This window comes from Lissotriton helveticus, chromosome 2_1, assembly GCF_964261635.1.
Source record: "Lissotriton helveticus chromosome 2_1, aLisHel1.1, whole genome shotgun sequence".
In the NCBI taxonomy this organism is placed as follows: Eukaryota; Metazoa; Chordata; class Amphibia; order Caudata; family Salamandridae; genus Lissotriton; species Lissotriton helveticus.
In genome coordinates this window covers 1420633288-1420650879 of record NC_136059.1, presented here as the reverse complement: position 1 = coordinate 1420650879, position 17592 = coordinate 1420633288, and the positions used below count along the sequence as shown (strand labels likewise).

Sequence of the window (17592 nt, the reverse complement as noted above, 5' to 3'; positions counted from 1 at the left end):
CTGAAACGTTTAAATTCTTAGTAAACTGCAATATGGTTATTCATTTTCCCTCCTCCTATTTCTCCTCTCCGATTTTCCTAAATATTTTAGATGTTGCTGTATGAACACGTTCTCCCTCTTCTCTCCAGCCTCCACTCTTCCTAAGGTATACCCTACCCTGCCCATGTTAAGGTGTAAAAACCTGAAATTCGAAAACAAGTCAAATAATCTCTGTGAGCAGTAGCGCAAACATGGTTTGGCTCGACCTCTAGCTATAACCAGGGCACAAGTCCAAAAACAAAGAAGCGGAGGGACTGACCCCAATTAGCAGGCCTATCATGTGTACGTTTGAGCGCATTGCGAGGATAATATAACAGTGAGCTATGAAAGATAAGTTAAGCAAGAGTAAGGTTGGAGCTGGGTCTCACCTGTCCAGACATCAGTTGCCTAGGGGATACTCTAAAATATTACATCAACACCCTGCGAGCTCCAGAAAACTCTCTGAAAAGGCTAATTAAAACTATCTTTGAAGAAGGTCGATCTCCATGGCAGGTTCAGCTGGCAGAGACCATAGATATGCTAGAAATAGATGCTCAAAACGTGCACAATTTAAACATTCCGGTAACCGCATGGAAAAGAACAGTGAACACACAGGTAAAGAAAATATCCTACGAAAGAGATCTGGAAAGTTTACACCATCATCCCAATCTCTCTGCACTGGACGCCTCCTACATAGTGGGCAAACCACAGCAATATTTTGAGCAAGCACTGACAGTCCAGGTCCGGAAAAAAATCGCCTATATGAGACTGCTTGCACTGCCTATCGTGGATTTTAACCAAGCCTGGGCCCGGAAGGACAATTTAGCAGCATGTCGTCTTTGCAGCTATCACCGGGAATCCTGGCTCCACTTGCTGTGCTGCTGTCCTAAACTGGCTAGCGAGCGGCACCAGCTGGTTGTTCCCATCTGCAGGTCTCATGCCCTAGTACGATGTAGAGAAGTCTCAGACCTGTGCTTTTCTGCTAAAACACCCAAATAGCCGCACGGCTAGGGACATTCATAGAAGCAATCCGGGCAGCCTTGTCACAGAAAACTGAGTCACTAAAACAAAACCAGCCGGGCTTCAAGCAAGAGAGACTATAATAATACTCTCCACAAAGTTTTATGTACTTGCACTTTACTGCCATTTTTTGATAATCGTTTTTAATGTTTTAAACTTCTCTACAGTTCGTAGCAAGTTTGCCTGAGATTTTAACTTTTTTTCTTTTTTACTTCTTTTCTTTTTCTTTTCTTCTTTTCTTTGGAAGTTTTTTTGTAAAAATAGTATATTGTAAAGATTTTAAGTAATTGAACAATAAAGCTTAACACACAACAGTGAGCTATGAAAGATGATATGTGACTGCTACACCTTGCAATCCCCCAGTTTTATGTAGCACATCCTGTACATTCATTCACAAACTTATATCATTTATTGTACATGTAATATGCACGTGTTGATGTTAGGCGTCCTAACACCTTTCATTGAAATGAGTAGGGCTCTGCAAGAAAAAAATATGTGGTACTTAAATTATTTCAACGCCTATTCAGGTAAGGTAAGTAAGCTCTATATAAATGCAATTTGTTTTGTAGTAAATACTGGGCAAGACCAACACATCTGATATTCTTACAGTGCATGCATATCTCCTAAGCAGGGTCTGAACAAATTGAAAAGCTGCCTCTCTTAAGTATGTGTGAAGTGCTTACAAGGTGTCCGCCTTTGTTTTCGCTCCGCTTCATTGCATCAGGTGTGAGGCTCCTGACTGCTCCCAGCCAAGAGACTCCAACAAAAGGAGGCCTGATGACCCCTCAAATTCGGCCTTTGTTGGCTGCCCGTGGTACACGAAGGGGACCCTCATAAGAGGGCGGCCACCTTAGTGCCACATGAGGGCACACAAGACAGTCCAGTGTTGTGGGACCGGCTAGGGGTCCGCGCACAGCGTCACTTCCGGTAGGGGGTGGGCGTGGGATGAGGTATAAGTACCTCTCCCCGCCCACCTGACGGCCTCTTTGTCACTGCCCTTGATGCTGTTTGGACGTGATTACATTTTTAAGATTTAGTTTGCTGTTTCTCAATTATCTAAATTAGCTAATTTAGATAATTGAGAAACAGCAAACTAAATCTTAAAAATAATGTACTGACTGAGGCTTTTTTATTTTAAGATGTATAGAGACTGGACTTGCGAATTTAATCATATTGATTTGTGCTGGCTGTGGCCTGATTTTATCGAACTTTGGAAGGAGAAATTCTTATTCAACAGATTTTTCATAGATGATATATGGATTGAGTGATAGTCTGGTGGGTATTTATATATCATCCCTGCATCCTCAGGACCTTTCTGCCAGTGTAAAAATGGTTTTATACTAATGATTGATCTTTGATGAGATGTCATTGTGCAAGTTTACTGGTTAATGAGCCAGTAGCCATAATACAGGTGTACTTGTACTTCCACCATGTAACGATAAGGTAGCATCCTTAGCTGAACTCAACAGATTCTACTCACCAAAACTAGCACACTTTTGATAAATAGGTGCATGGATATACATGTCCTGTATGCAGGTTCTGCAAGGAGTCAGGATGGAGTGTAACTAGCCTATCTCGCCTAGTTTGTTTTGATTTAGTGAGTGAGAAGAATATTATGAATCAAAGAGCATGTAGCCATAAACTGGTCTTTTTGAACTTCCACCATGGAATGCTGAGGAAGCATCCTTAGCTGAACTGAATAGATTCTACTCACCAAAACTAGCACACTTTAGATAAATAGGTGCATGGTTATGCATGTCTTGTACACAGGGTCTGCAGGCAGTCAGGATGGAGTGTAACTAGCCCATCTTACATAATTTGTTTGTTTTTACCTAGTGAGTGAAAGGTTTATTGTGAATAATGTTGAGTGAGCAAGATGGTTTCATGTTAATTGGATTCCATTAGCCGGATGTATGTAGGATCTTTAAAAATGTACAGTGCCAGCAACTCAATGATTGGTGTTAATTTATGATTTTTTTACATTTATTTAGGGCTGTTATAATATTATGTAAAAATAATGAAATAATATAGGATAATATCAGAGGGTTGGTTCATGTTTTATAATGTCTTTCATGTTACAATATTGCAGTATTCGTAAAAAAAGATGCAGTGTTGAATCCACTGGTGTATACTACTGTGGTTTTGCTTTTATGAACTTGGATTTTCTGAAATTGTTGCAAAATATATTTTATTATATTTTTTAATTTGATGTGTTTTTAATATGCATTATGATGCATTATTCCTAATGTGAATAGGTGTTTTATATATATATAACTTCGTGAACCAACTTAAAAAAATTAAAACGTCTATATTTAAAAAAAAAATTGGATTAAGTATTGACTTACTGGCAACTGATAAACGGACCCGTGGTTGTTTGAGAGGTGTGTGTGTTGTGAATGTATGTTTGGTATGCTAATATAATACCCCAAAGGGAGTTATTTCTAGACTTAACTTGCTTTCTTGCCAGACTTTTTTTTATTCCTCTGTGCCTGTACTTGCTTTCTTGCCCAGACTTGTTTTTATTCCTCTGTGCCTGTACTTATTTTCTTGCCGAAACTTGTTTTTCCTTCCTGTGCCCAGTTCTCCAGCGGTCCCCGCTCGTTTTTCCCACCGCTGCGTCCCTGCGGCTCTGTCCCCCTGCAATCCCATTTGCCACCCTGCTCCCGCTTCCCAGTTGCTCCTCCCTCCCACATCCCCTCATATGGAGGCCGCGCAGCGGCCGCGCCTAAGGCAATCCCGTCTGCACTCGTCCGTGCCTGGACCGCGCCCAGCGCCAGGACACCTGGACCCCTCGAACACCACGACGTCCGACACCGCTACAATGCCAGAACCCTCCACACACTCAACACCGGACGATTACACACCTGCTTCCTGGACGCCCCAAAGTGCACCAACGGAGCTTTCACCTGCCGGAACTGCAGCTTCACGAGCATCTGCCCCACCATGCTGCCGACCAGGAAAGAACCCAACCACCTCAGATGCATCCTTCTCAACACCCGCTGCGCACGCAAACACGCTGTTGAACTCTGGGACCTACTCGACTCAACCTCCCCAGACGTCGCCTTTCTGACGGAGACCTGGCTGAACCCCACCTCGGCACCCGACATAGCCATAGCCGTCCCGGAAGGCTACAAGATCACCCGCAGGAGCAGCACCAACGGAGCAGGAGGAGGAATCGCCATCGTCCACAGGAACACTCTCAGAGTCTCGACCAACACCGACGACACCCTCAGCACCGCCGAACACCTGCGCTTCAAGATCCACACCAACCCCAACCCCACCCTCAGAGGGACCCTCATCTACAGACCCCCCCGGACCACGACCACAGTTCAGCAACTCCATCACCGACTTCGTCAGCACACATGCCCTTGCCTCCACGGACTACATCCTCCTTGGGGACCAGAACTTCCACCTTGAGAAAAACAACAAAACTAACTCCACCACCCTGATCGACAACCTAGCTAACCTCGGACTCAGACAACTCATCACAACACCTACCCACTCCACCAGTCACACGCTTGACCCCATCTTCTCCGCAAACCCCCACGTCTCCTTCAACCACACTACCGAACTCCACTGGACCGACCATCGCTGCATCCACTTCACCTTCAAGAAACCCACCATGCACCCCCGCACCCAACAGATGCCTCGCCGCTGCTGGAGCAAAGCCACCGAAGCCCAGCTAACCACCACCCTCGCCCAGAGCCCACCAGCCGACCCCACCGACCCCAACACCACCACCCGCAACCTCAGACAGTGGATCAATGACTGCGCCAATACCCTCGCCCCGATCAATAAACCCTCCAACAGTCACACCAACAAGAAAGCCAGCTGGTTCACTGAAGACCTCCGGACCTCCAAGCAAACCTGCCAAAAGCTGGAGAAGATCTGGCTCCGTGAACAAACACCAGACAGCCACGCAGCCCACAAGAACGCCAACCGTAGACACCATCAATCAATCAATCAATCAATCAGCAAATTTGTAGAGCGCGCTACTCACCCGCTAGGGTCTCAAGGCGCTTGGAGGGGGGGATTCGCTACTGCTCGAACAGCCAGGTCTTGAGTTGCTTTCTGAAGGAGAGATGGTCCTGGGTCATCCGAAGGTGTGTGGGGAGGGAGTTCCATGTCTTGGCTGCCAGGTAGGAGAAGGATCTTCCTCCGGCAGTGGATTTGCGGATTCGTGGGACGGAGGCGAGGGCGAGGCTGGCAGATCGGAGCTGGCGGGTGGGTGTGTAGAATGTGAGGCGGCTGTTGAGGTATTTCAGGCCCATGTCATGGAGAGCCTTGTGTACGTTGGTGAGGAGTCTGAACGTGATACTCTTGGTGACGGGGAGCCAGTGCAGGTCTTTCAGATGGGCAGAGATGTGGCTGTGGCGAGGGATGTCCAGGATGAGTTGTGCCGAAGCGTTCTGTATGCGCTGGAGTCTTTTCTGGATTTTGGCTGTGGTTCCGGCATAGAGGGTGTTCCCGTAGTCCAGACGGCTGGTGACGAGGGCCTGGGTGACTGTCTTCCTGGTTTCGGTGGGGATCCACCGGAAGATCTTTCGAAGCATGCGCAGGGTGTTGAAGCAGGAAGATGAGACGTCGTTGACTTGCTTGGTCATCGTGAGGGAGGAGTCCAGGATGAAGCCCATGGTTGCGTGCAAGGTCCGTTGGCTTGGGTGTGGTGCCCAGTGCAGGGGGCCACCAGGAGTCGTCCCAGGCGGAAGGGGATGGTCCGAGGATGAGGACTTCCGTCTTGTCTGAGTTCAGTTTCAGACGGCTGATCTTCATCCATTCCGTGACGTCTTTCATTCCTTCCTGGAGGCTGGCTTTGGCGATGGCGGGGTCGTTGGTGAGGGAGAGGATCAGCTGGGTGTCGTCGGCGTAGGAGATGATGTTAAGGTTGTGTTCGCGTGTGATGGCAGCGAGAGGGCTCATGTAGACGTTGAAGAGGGTGGGGCTGAGTGAGGATCCTTGGGGGATGCCGCAGATGACTTCGGTGGCCACGGATCGGAACGGGGGCAGGCGGACTCTCTGTGTTCTTCCGGCGAGGAACGAGATGATCCACTCCAGGGCCGCTCCTTGGATTCTGGTGTTGCTGAGGCGCTGGATCAGGGTGCGGTGGCATACGGTGTCGAAGGCTGCTGAGAGGTCTAGGAGGATGAGGGCAGCAGTTTCCCCGTTGTCGAGCAGGGATCTGATGTTGTCGGTAGCTGTGATGAGAGCGGTCTCGGTGCTGTGGTTTGCTCGGAAACCGGACTGTGATGGGTTGAGGGATCCGTTGGTCTATAGGAAGGCGGAGAGTTGTCTGTTGACGGTCTTCTTGTTGACTTTTGTAGAAAAGGTGGAGGAGCGAGATGGGGCGGAAGTTCTTGAGGTCCGTGGGGTCCGTGGTGAATTTCTTCAGGAGGGCGCTCAGCTCGGCATGTTTCCAACTCTCCGGGAATGTGGCGGATACGAAGGAGCTGTTGATGATGTTCCGGAGCTGGGGTGCGATGATGGAGTCAGCTTTGTTGAAGAAGTGGTGTGGGCAGGGGTCGGTTGGGGAGCCGGAGTGGATGGTGTTCATCAGGCGGGTGGTGTCTTCGGTGCTGACAGGGGTCCAGGTGCAGAGGGTGGTGGTGGGGGGCGTTGGTTCGGTGGTTGGGTGCGTGGTCTGTGCGCCGAAGCTGTTGTGTATGTTGGCGATCTTGCGGTGGAAGAACGAGGCGAGTGAGTCGCAGAGGTCTTGCGAGGGTGTGATATCATTGTTGCAGGCGCTGGGGTTGGAGAGCTCTTTAACGATACTGAAGAGTTCCTTGCTGTTTTGGGTGTTGTTGTCCAGTCGTTCTTTGAATGTTGTCCTTTTGGTGCTGCGGATCAGCTGGTGGTGTTTACGGGTGGCGTTCTTGAGGGCTGTCATGTTTTCTGTTGTCTGGTCATGGCGCCAGGCTTTCTCGAGGGTGCGGCAGGTTTTCTTGGGAGTTTTTGGGGTCGTTGGTGAACCACGAGGCTTTCCTGCAGCCGGATCTGCTGGGAGGGTTCTTCAGTGGTGCGTGGTCGTCGGCGCAGGTGGTTAGCCACTGTCTGAGGTTGTGGGCTGCTTCGCTGGGGTCCGTCGTGTTGGTGGGTGGATTCTGGCTGAGGGCAGTGGTGAGCTGGTCGGCGGTGATCTTGCTCCAGTTTCTGCGGGGGACCTGCTTCGGGTGGTGGTGGGTCGTGGTTCTCCTGAAGTTGAAGTGGACGCAGCTGTGATCTGTCCAGTGTAGTCCGGAGGAGTGGCTGAAGGAGATGTGCTTCAAGGAGGAGAAGACGGGGTCAAGCGTGTGGCCGGCGTAGTGGGTGGGGGTGTTCACCAGTTGCTTGAGTCCGAGGTTGGTGAGGTTGTCCAGCAGGGCGGAGGTGTTGCAGTCCTCGTTGTTCTCTAGGTGGAAGTTGAGGTCCCCTAGGAGAATGTAGTCTGATGAGGTGAGGGCGTGTGGACTGATGAAGTCTGCGATGGCTTCGCTGAATTGTCTGCGTGGTCCCGGGGTCTGTAGATGAGAGTGCCTCTGAGGGTGGTCTTGGGGTCAGTGTGTATCTGGAAGTGAAGGTGCTCGGCGGCGGTGAGGGTGTCGTCGGAGTTGGTCGTGATGCGGATGGTGTTTCTGTCGACGATGGCGATGCCTCCTCCGGTTTGGTTGACGCGGTCCCTCCGGGTGAACTTGTAGCCATCCGGGATGGCTATGGCGATGTCGGGGGCTGAGGAGGCGTTCATCCAGGTTATTGTGAGGAAGGCGACGTCTGGTGATGTTGTGTCGAGGAGGTTCCAGAGTTCGACAGCGTGCCTGTGGACGGAGTGGGTGTTGAGCAAGATGCACTTGAGGTGGTTGTTGCTGGTGCTCGCCTTGGCGGTGCGGGGCAGGTTCGGAGGCAGGTGAATTGGCATGCTTGGCAGGTGAAGGGTCCGTGGGTGCGTTTCAGGGTGGCTCGGTAGCAGGCTGGGTTCCGGCCGGCGTTGAGTGCGTGGAGGGTGGCGGTGTCGTAGGTCCGTCGGGTGGGCTGGCATCGTTGAGGACCAGGGTTCCTGGCGCTGGGCGCGGTCCAGGCATGGACGGGCGTAGACGGGCTTGCCTTTGGCGTGCCTTCGGCGTGCAATATGGGAAGTGGGAGGGAGGAGCAGCTGGGAGGCGGGAGCAGGGTGGCGAATGGGGAGCGGGAGACAGGAGAGGGGGCAGGGCTACAGGAGAGCAGCGGCGGGGAGCAGAGGGGGGAAAGAGCGGGAAAGCGGAGGGGGGAGAGCGAGGGCAAGCCTGGACAAACCTGGAGATCAGGGCAAGCCTGGGCAAGCCTGGAGAGCGAGGGCAAGCCTGGAGAGCAGGGGCCCTAAGGAGAGGCGGCAGCAAGAGGGCCAACAAGGCAGCGGCAGCAGAATCCGGGCACACGGGGGCCATGCGGTAGTGGAGTGACCGGGTCAATCACCTCTTCAGATCCGCCAAAAGGGTCTCCTTCAAAGACCGCCTAGACACAACGTGCACAACAGCAAAGAGCTCTTCAAGATCATGAAGGAACTCTCCAACCCCAGCTCCAACACTCAACTGGTGCTTCTAATCTACGCCTACCCCGGTGTACCTGACCTAAGCCTAATACGTGGGAAGGAGTAAATAAGTAGCAGTTTTAAGTTAAGTTGGTTTTTGCCAAGGAATCTGAATCAAGAATTCTCTTAAGGATATAGTCAGCTCCGTACCTTGGTAATAGAATGTAGGAGGGCATGTATCTCCCTCTCAGGACTCGATCTCCCAGTGACCCGCAAGGGTGACTGGAAACACCGGAGCTGGATTTTCTCCTCGCATCAGCTGGGCTTCCGGGCAAGTAGTAGCTGTTCTGCTCCACACCACCGTGTGTTTGCTTAAGGCAACGTTGGTATATTTATACCTGAAAGGTGCCGGGTTTGACGTAAGGTTGAACATAAGACGTCACCAAGAACTAACAGTTCTTTCTGACTCTAGGAGTTCTTGTGCAAATCAAAACAAGAGCAGGGGGATTTCCCGGGCTGCTGGAGGTTTGGTTTGTTTAAAGAACGCGTTGTACTTTCTAGGAGTCTAGGGGAGTAGCCTTGCCGTATTTGGACTGCATGGGCTATTACTAAATATGGATATGATTCTTATGCCTTTATAAGGATATTAGTTATTATAACCGTATAAGGGCATAAATCGGGAATATCGAATTAGGGTCCTAGATAGAAACACAACACATCAAGATCATGAACATCATCCACTCAGGATCTCCGTGAGACCCATGCCCACACCACATCTTCAACAAAGCCAGCACAGCCATCGCACCCCATCTCCGGAAAGTCATCAACACCTCCTTCGAGACAGCAACCTTCCCGGAGAGCTGGAAGCACGTTGATTCCAACGCCTTACTGAAGAAACCCAAGGCTGACCCCAAGGACCTCAAGAACTTCCGGCACATCTCCCTGCTCCCGTTCCCGGCAAAGGTCACCGAGAAGACCGTCAACAAACAACTGACCCGCTACCTCGAGGAGAACAACATCCTGGACCCTTCCCAGTCCGGGTTCCGCAGCAACCACAGCACCGAGACTGCCCTCATCCCCGTCACCGATGACATCAAGTACCAGCTGGACAACGGAGAAACGGCGACCCTCATGCACCTGGACCTGTCATCCGCTTCGACACGGTCTGCCACCACACACCATGAACACGCCTCCACAATGCTGGAATGCCCTGGACTGGAGCACCTCCTTCCTCTCCGGCAGAACACAGAGCGTCCGCCTTTCCCCCATCGCTCCGAAGCCACCGAGATCATCTGCGGCGTACCCCAGGGCTCATCCCTATTTAACATCTACATGGCACCGCTCGCCCACGTCGCCCGTCAGCACAACCTCAACATCATCTCCTACGCCGATGACACACCCAGCTGATTCTCTCCCTCACCAAGGACCCCCACACCGCCGAAACCAACCTTCACGAAGGAATGAAGGCTGTCGCTGAATGGATGAAGAACAGCCGACTGAAGCTGAACTCGGGCAAGACTGAGATCCTCATCCTCGGATCCATCCCTTTGGCCTGGGACAACTCCTGGCGGCCGACCGCACTGGGAACCGCCTCAACACCCACCGACCAAGCACGAAATCTAGGGGTCATCCTCGACTCCACCCTCTCCATGACTAAACAGGTCAATGCTGTCTACTCCTTCTGCTTCAACACCCTCCGCAAGCTCCGCAGGATCTACAAGTGGATTCCCACTGAAACTAGAAGAACAGTCACCCAGGCCCTCGTCAGCAGCAGGTTGGACTACGGAAACACCCTCTATGCAGGAGCCTAGGCCAAACTCCTGAGACGTATCCAACGCATCCAGAATGCCTCTGGACGCTTGATCCTCGACATCCCCCGCCGCAGCCACATCACACCCCACCTGAGAGACCTGCACTGGCTCCTGGTCAACAGGAGGATAACCTTCAAGCTCCTCACCCACGCACACAAGGCACTCCACAACACCGGACCAACGTACCTCAACAGACGACTCAGCTTCTACACCCCCACCTGGCAGCTCCACTCCGCCGACCTCGCCCTCGCCACAGTACCCCACTTCTGAAGAGCGACCTCCGGCGGCAGATCGTTCTCCCACCTCGCCGCCAAGACCTGGAACACCCTCCCCATCCACATACGGCAGACCCAAGACCTGCTGACCTTCAGGAAACTCCTCAAAACCTGGCTTTTCGAGCAGTAGCAGCATTCCCCACCCCAGCACCTTGAGATCCTCACAGGTGAGTAGTGCGCTTTACAAATGATATGATTGATTGATTGATTGGTCACGGGCAGCATAATGCAGACCGGAGAGGTGCTAAGGGCGGTTGGAGGCTTTGTTCACCAAGCTTTCCATCCAGCCTACCTGACTTCGGGGCCCCGGCCCTCGCTGGCCATGTAGTTGACGGGGGGGGGGGGGTAGTGAGCGTTGCGAGGCCCCGCCCCTTCTCGCCTGTCGTTTGTGCGAGAAGATGAAGCCCTTGAAGTGATTGAGTTGTATTTAGACAAAAGACCTAGACCACACAGAGTCTCTACGGACTTCATCCACAGCTTAGCTGAGGTAGCCCTTAGAAAAAATTACTTCAAGTTTGATAAGGATTTTTACTTGCAAATGAAGGGAACCACCATGGGATGTCCTTTTGCACCGGAGATGGCTGTCCTCTTCATGGCCCAGTATGAGGCCAAATTTATTTTTCACAATAATCCCTTCTCACTCAATGTCAAGCAGTGGCTCCACTATATTGATGATGTCTGGTGCCTGTGGTCCGGCCCAGTTGAGACTTTGGAGAGTTTCTTCGGGTGGTTGAACTGCAGGCATCCAGACATCAAATTCAGTTACACCAAAAGCAAAACTAAACTAACATTTCTGGATGTGGAAGTTGTCCCTATAGAGAATGTACTAACAGTATTATTACATCAAAAAGCAACCGACAAGAACACACTTCTGCACTATAATAGTTCACACCCGAAGAGTTTAAAAGACAACTTGCCCTATGGCCAACTGCTACGCATTCGTAGAAATTGTTCTGCGAAGGAGGATTTTGACCAATATGCAGGCAACTTTTGTGAGCAGATGTCAGACAGAGGTTATCCTAAAAAAATGCTAAAACATGCAAAGATGCGTGCGTGGTGTACACCACGTGAAACACTACTTGAAAAAAGATAAAACCACCACTAGAGAGGTTAGTATGTGTTTCAACATTTGGATCAGACACAAACAAATTTATGTTATGTTATGTTATGTGCATTTATTACGCGCACAGCTGCTCCAGCGAAGGAGCGTCCTGGCGCCCGACAAGGTAGCAACATAACACAGCTAAAAAGTGGGAGACTAAGGGTACAGCAATTAAGGAAATAGGAAGGTCTTGACGGCCCTACGAAACGAAAAAAGATCATCAAGGGCACGAATTTTTGAAGGGAGGGAATTCCACAGGGCCGCAGCACGTACACGAAATGAGCGGCCGCCAGCACGGCTAAGCTTGAACCGGGGGACTACTGCAAGTTCAAGGTCCGACGAACGTAGAGGGCGGACCGGAACATAAGGAGACAAGAGATTCAAAAGAATCTGGGCGGGGAAGCCCTTGAGGATCTTATATGCCAGACATAGCACTTTAAAGTGGATCCTCTGCTTAATCGGCAGCCAATGGAGAGAGCGCAAAGTGTTGGCAGCGGAGCAGAACCTGGGTAGGCCCACCACTGCTCTAGCGGCCGCGTTCTGCACACGTTGTAAACGAGTGATTTCGGCCTGGTTTATCCCTACCAAGATGGAACTGGCATAGTCAAGCCGAGAAATCACCGTCGCCTGCACCACGAGCTGCCTGGTCGAGGCGTCAAAGAATTTTAACACAGGTCTTAAGCCACGCAGGATACCAAAACAGCATGCAGCAGTTCTCTTTGTGTGGCAGACAAAGCTAAGGGCCGGATCTAACCACACCCCGAGATTTTTTATCTCCGAGACCGGAGTCGGGGTGGGACCAAGCTCTGAGGGCCACCACATATCACCTCAGAGTTCCGCTTGCTTGCCGATAATCATGATTTCTGTTTTTTTTGCGTTCAACTGGAGACAGTTGGAATTCATCCAGCTGGCAACTGCCTGAAGTCCATTCTGGAATCTTGGGGCATCCGAGCAAGAATCCCCGCTGAGTGTGACCGCCAGCTGAGTGTCGTCAGCGTATGACACCATGGTCATACCCCACTGCTTGACGACATCCGCCAGCGGCCTCAAGTAGAGATTGAACAACGTGGGGCTCAGCGAAGATCCCTGAGGGACCCCAAGATCCAGAGGGTAAGATTTTGACTGGTGGGGCGGAACGGCCACGCAAAAAGATCGATCAGCAAGAAAAGAGCGGAACCACTGAAGCGCAGGACCAACAACGCCAGCTTCCTCCAGGCGCTGCAAAAGAATCCTGTGCGAGACAGTGTCAAAGGCGGCACTAAGATCTAATAAAACAAGCGCTGCCGTTTGACCTGAGTTTAGCACAGTGCGCAGGTGTTCCACCATGAAGAGGAGGGCCGTTTCCGTGCTGTGCCCAGCACGGAAGCCGTTCTGCGTGGCGTCCAGGATGTTGGCCCGCGTAAGATGGTCTGAGAGAGCAATGTTCACATGCCCCTCCGCTACTTTTGCCGCTACTTTTAAACAAATAGTGTTAAGAAATTGGCATTTATTGGAGAATTTAGAATGCCAATTCCCCAGACCTTTATTCGCTATGAAAAAAACTAGAAGTATAGGTCAAGAGATAGTCAGGTCTGACATATTTCCAAAAGAAGTCAAAAAGGATTTGCACAGCCAATGGGGACTAAAACCAGTGGAGGGCCACCACAAGTGTGGGAATTTTGTGGCTTGTGACTCCACGGTTGAAGGGACTGAGTTCATGTATAGAGACATCAAATGGAAGCACATAATGTTCACTAACTGTAAAATCAAGAACGTTGTGTATGCAATAATATGCCCCTGTGCTAAATTGTACATAGGCAAAACAAATCAACAGATTAACCAAAGGATAACGCAACCCAGGTCCAGGATAAAAAAAAGGGGATAACTGCTCCAATGGTAGAGCACTTCACAAAAGTGGATCATTCAGAGAGGGACTTCAAATGGACTGTGTTGACTGCATTAGGTATATCTAAGAATGTGGTAGACGTGGCTTCTCTTTTGTTTTAAAAAGAAGCATATCTAATCATGAGGTTTAACAGTGTCCAGTTAGGATTGAATGAAATGTCAGAAATCTCGAGGATTTAATAACAGTCAGTTAAAATTCTGATGTACTGTATTGCAACCACAACCTTTTTTGTGCATCTAATCATAATTTGTAGTATGCAGTGACAAGTCTTATTGTTTAACATCATGTGATCATGCGGAAGTCTACAATGAATATGAGAGTATGATTCATCATTAGGTACAGGGGGGACATGGCTATTGCTTTCTGTAAATCATGATTTCCCAAATTAAAAAGAGTGCAGGGTGCTCGTGGTGTTCATAAAGGCGATTTAGATATGGTAGTAGAGAAATATCAAGCACCGACTACAACTCCTAGTTATACATCGTGGTTCACCCCACAAGTGCTTTTTGGCACTAAAAAGAAAATTAATGTAGGCCAAAACAAAATCGTTTTTTCTAAATTTCACAAACGTCTTTAATTCGGTAGGCTTCACAAAGGTAATTTGCTTTGAGGGCAGGAGTTTAATAATTGATGTAGACTGCCGCCATAAATATTAGCACTACAACTCCCAGTGATACTAGCGCTTACCGATATGTAGCCGGGTGTATGCGGTTTCATAAGACTTCCGTCTTTGTGCAGACTGGGTGAGGCAAAGAGAGATGACAAGAGCACAAGTGATTTAAAGGTGAGCGTCGGGTTTGAAATGCCGCGCATATAACTAAATTCACTGAATGAAAGACGTGCGGTTTTAACTAAGACCCGCATGTTGATTTGTGCTTTGTAGGAATTAAGAAATATCGCAGAATAAGCAGAAAACTAACGCGCAGGGCGCAAGGCAATTGTTTACCGCCGGAGGTATCTTTAGTATACTTTCTATCACATCAAGTGTTCGTCAAAGCAAAAGTCAATCCCTCATAGGGCTGTTGTTTTTCTTCGACAGAGCCATTCTAAAACGTGCCCAAAAAAGAACGCAGGCTCACAGATACAGTGAACCTCTATCGCAGGTATGTTTGTTTTTTAAACAGGGCAGTGCCACGGTCCTAAATTGAGTTACGATTCAGTGTATTTAAAGAGAACTTTATTGTTCACAGACAATTACGAGGAAGCAATCTACTAATCCAGATTGAGTGAGACGCATGATCACTGATAAAATAGGAGATTTCACGACATTGGCAGGTATGTGTTTAAAGTGCCATTGAGGGACACAAGAAGTAGTAAGAAGGGTAGGGTGCAATTAGTTATAGTTTGTTTATTTAAGTTTTAGATGTGCCCAATGTGTGGAAAGTAAGATGCCCTGATGAGAGCCCATAGAGAATCCGTGAGGCTTGAAACGCGTCGGGAATTGCTATTAAATTAGCTGAATGTGGAAAACGGATTAAAAAAGAAATATAATGGATTCAAGAAATGAAAAAATGCAAATGTTATAAATGCTGAATGACATCTAAATTGAGCCATTACTGGATTATATGTGGCACATTGGTTTGTGTTGATGTAGTCTTGTTTGTATGAACTTTTGTGTAAAAGTACTGTATTAGTTGTGTTTTGAAAAAAAATGTTGGTCTTGTACATTGTTAAAAGTATTATGTAAATATGTGTATGACACTTATGTGTTCTGGATAAGGATAAAAAGTCCTTACAAAGGGGGGCGTGGCTTGCGCCCGAGGAAGATGGCGGCATTCCTGTGGCTCCCTTGAGGTGACGGGGCTTCCGAGGGATTTTCTGGCTTCACCCGAGTCTTGAAGGTCGTCAAAACTGCATAAATCAAGGTCGGAATGTGAGAGCCTCTAAATGGAAGTATTTCCGTGTTCTTTCTGGCAAGCTTTGACCTTTTATTAACCTTTCTGCTCACAGCTGAAGTATCTGTGACAGATGCCTAACTGCCGCGCGCTGAGGAAGCCAGCTTTCCTTTCAGTTTGGAATTTCTCTTGCAGCGCAGATATATGCAGGTTAACAAACTGAACTAAAGTGAGAAGAACTCTTCATTTAAACTTTGCAGTGATTAATTGCCTCACTTTGCATCGCATTGCTCACTCTGTGAAACATATCGCTTCCCGACTAACTGAATGAAAATTGTGGCTTCAAAGCAGCCTGCGCACTGAAGAGATTATTTCCATTGTACCTGAATTTCTTCAAAAGGAGCAATGTTTTATTCATTTACTGACCGTACTTCACTGATTATGAATGTTTCACACTAGAAGTCATGTAGAAAACTGAATTTGGACATTACTCCCATGCACTTGTATTAACAGGCTTTACATGGGCATTTCAGTAACCTTGTTTTTGTGTTGCTAATATGTGTATGTGCAAATATCTGCATTTCTTAATTGTGTTTTTTTTCAGAACCTACAATGTTATATGAGTGTGCTACGAGATTCTTTATTTAAAGTGGCTCTCTTGGATATGGTACTAAGCTAAGTAGGTGGTATGGTTTACTTGGGCATAGACACACTCTTGTAATGCATTGTGGTGATTTACATTTCATACATATATTTTCTTCCATTTAAGCAAACAGATATCACTTTTATATTTCACTTCATGCTTCTTGGTAAATGTATGTTTTGATATTCTGTCATGCGCCAAATGCCTGCAAATTCTGTTACAGTGTGCCTTGCCCACTATTATTAGGTGTAATTCGCACTAACGTTATACCTTGCAGCTTTACATAACCTTTTCACTATAGGTTGTAACTCCTCCTATTGCATGGGTAGGTTAAACATGCTATATTTCTACAGGATCTTTTTTGCTATTATTGTATTAATATTGTTACACTTACAGTGTTAAGGCAGTTTACCCCAATGTTGGGTTCACGTTATTTTTGCTCCTAATACGGAATTTCTTCTTCTACGCATTGCTATTCTTTGCCTTTGGACTGTTTTTCTCAATTCTATGGGCAGGACATCTAAAACTGTACAGATATCTACACCTTCTCCTCGAAAATCTTTAATTCATCTCAGCTCACGCTATAATTGTGTATCCATGGAGGATTCAGTTGCTTCATCGCCCAAAGGTGCATTGCCTTCACAGATTGCCTCAGTCTCTACTGTTTCCAAAGCCTCTACAAAAAGATTGAAAAAAGATCCTCCCTCTCCACCTAAACAGACTGCTTTTGTCACAATGGATCTAATACTACAGGAGATTAGAGCTCTACGTCCGTTTATGGAAGAGACCAAATCCACGCTTCAGATGCTCTCTGACAAATGGTCAGCAATGGATCAACGAGTCAATACGCTAGAGCAGAACTTTGGCTCTTTATCTTCATCTACTTCTAAAGTAGAATCTCTTAGTTCACAGGTCTCAAAACTTCACAAACAGGTTGAGCAGTTGGAAAACAGAAATAGACGGAATAACCTTCAAATTTATGGTCTTCCTGAAGGGACAGAAGGTTCGGATCCACCCACCTTCTTTAAATCATTTCTTCCAACGCTCCTTAAGCTACCTGAGGGCACCATGTTGAATATACAGAGAGCTCACAGATTATGTCCACCGATGCGTCAAACATCTTTTTCGTCGCCACACAAACCGAGAGGAGTGATCTTGTACTTTTTGGAATATTATGACCTCTTAAAGATTCTATCAGCAGTTAGGGCAATGAATCGTATAATTTGGTCAGGAAATTCTCTGTTCTTTTCCCAGGATGACTCCAAATCGACGGCTGATCGACGCAAAGAATTTTTAGCATTGCGGCCGCAATTACGCTCATTAGGTGCAAGATATGGTCTTTTTCACCCTTGCTTGTTTAAAGTGACATTTAATAATAAAACTACCACCTATGAGGATCCACTTAAGTTGAAGAGCTTCCTGTACTCTCACCATACTGATACAATGGAGACTACTTCATCATTTAGTTCCAGCTAGATTACGTTCAGACTCTGTTTCTGGTTCCAGTATTCTCATGTTTTATCTTC

General features: G+C 48.2%; 1 protein-coding gene across 2 annotated transcripts in view; it reads right to left on the bottom strand.

Moving 5' to 3' along the window:
- Positions 1 to 17592, bottom strand: part of LOC144818695 (coronin-2A-like) — a 993991-nt gene that overhangs the window by 161995 nt on the left and 814404 nt on the right. The window lies entirely within an intron of this gene.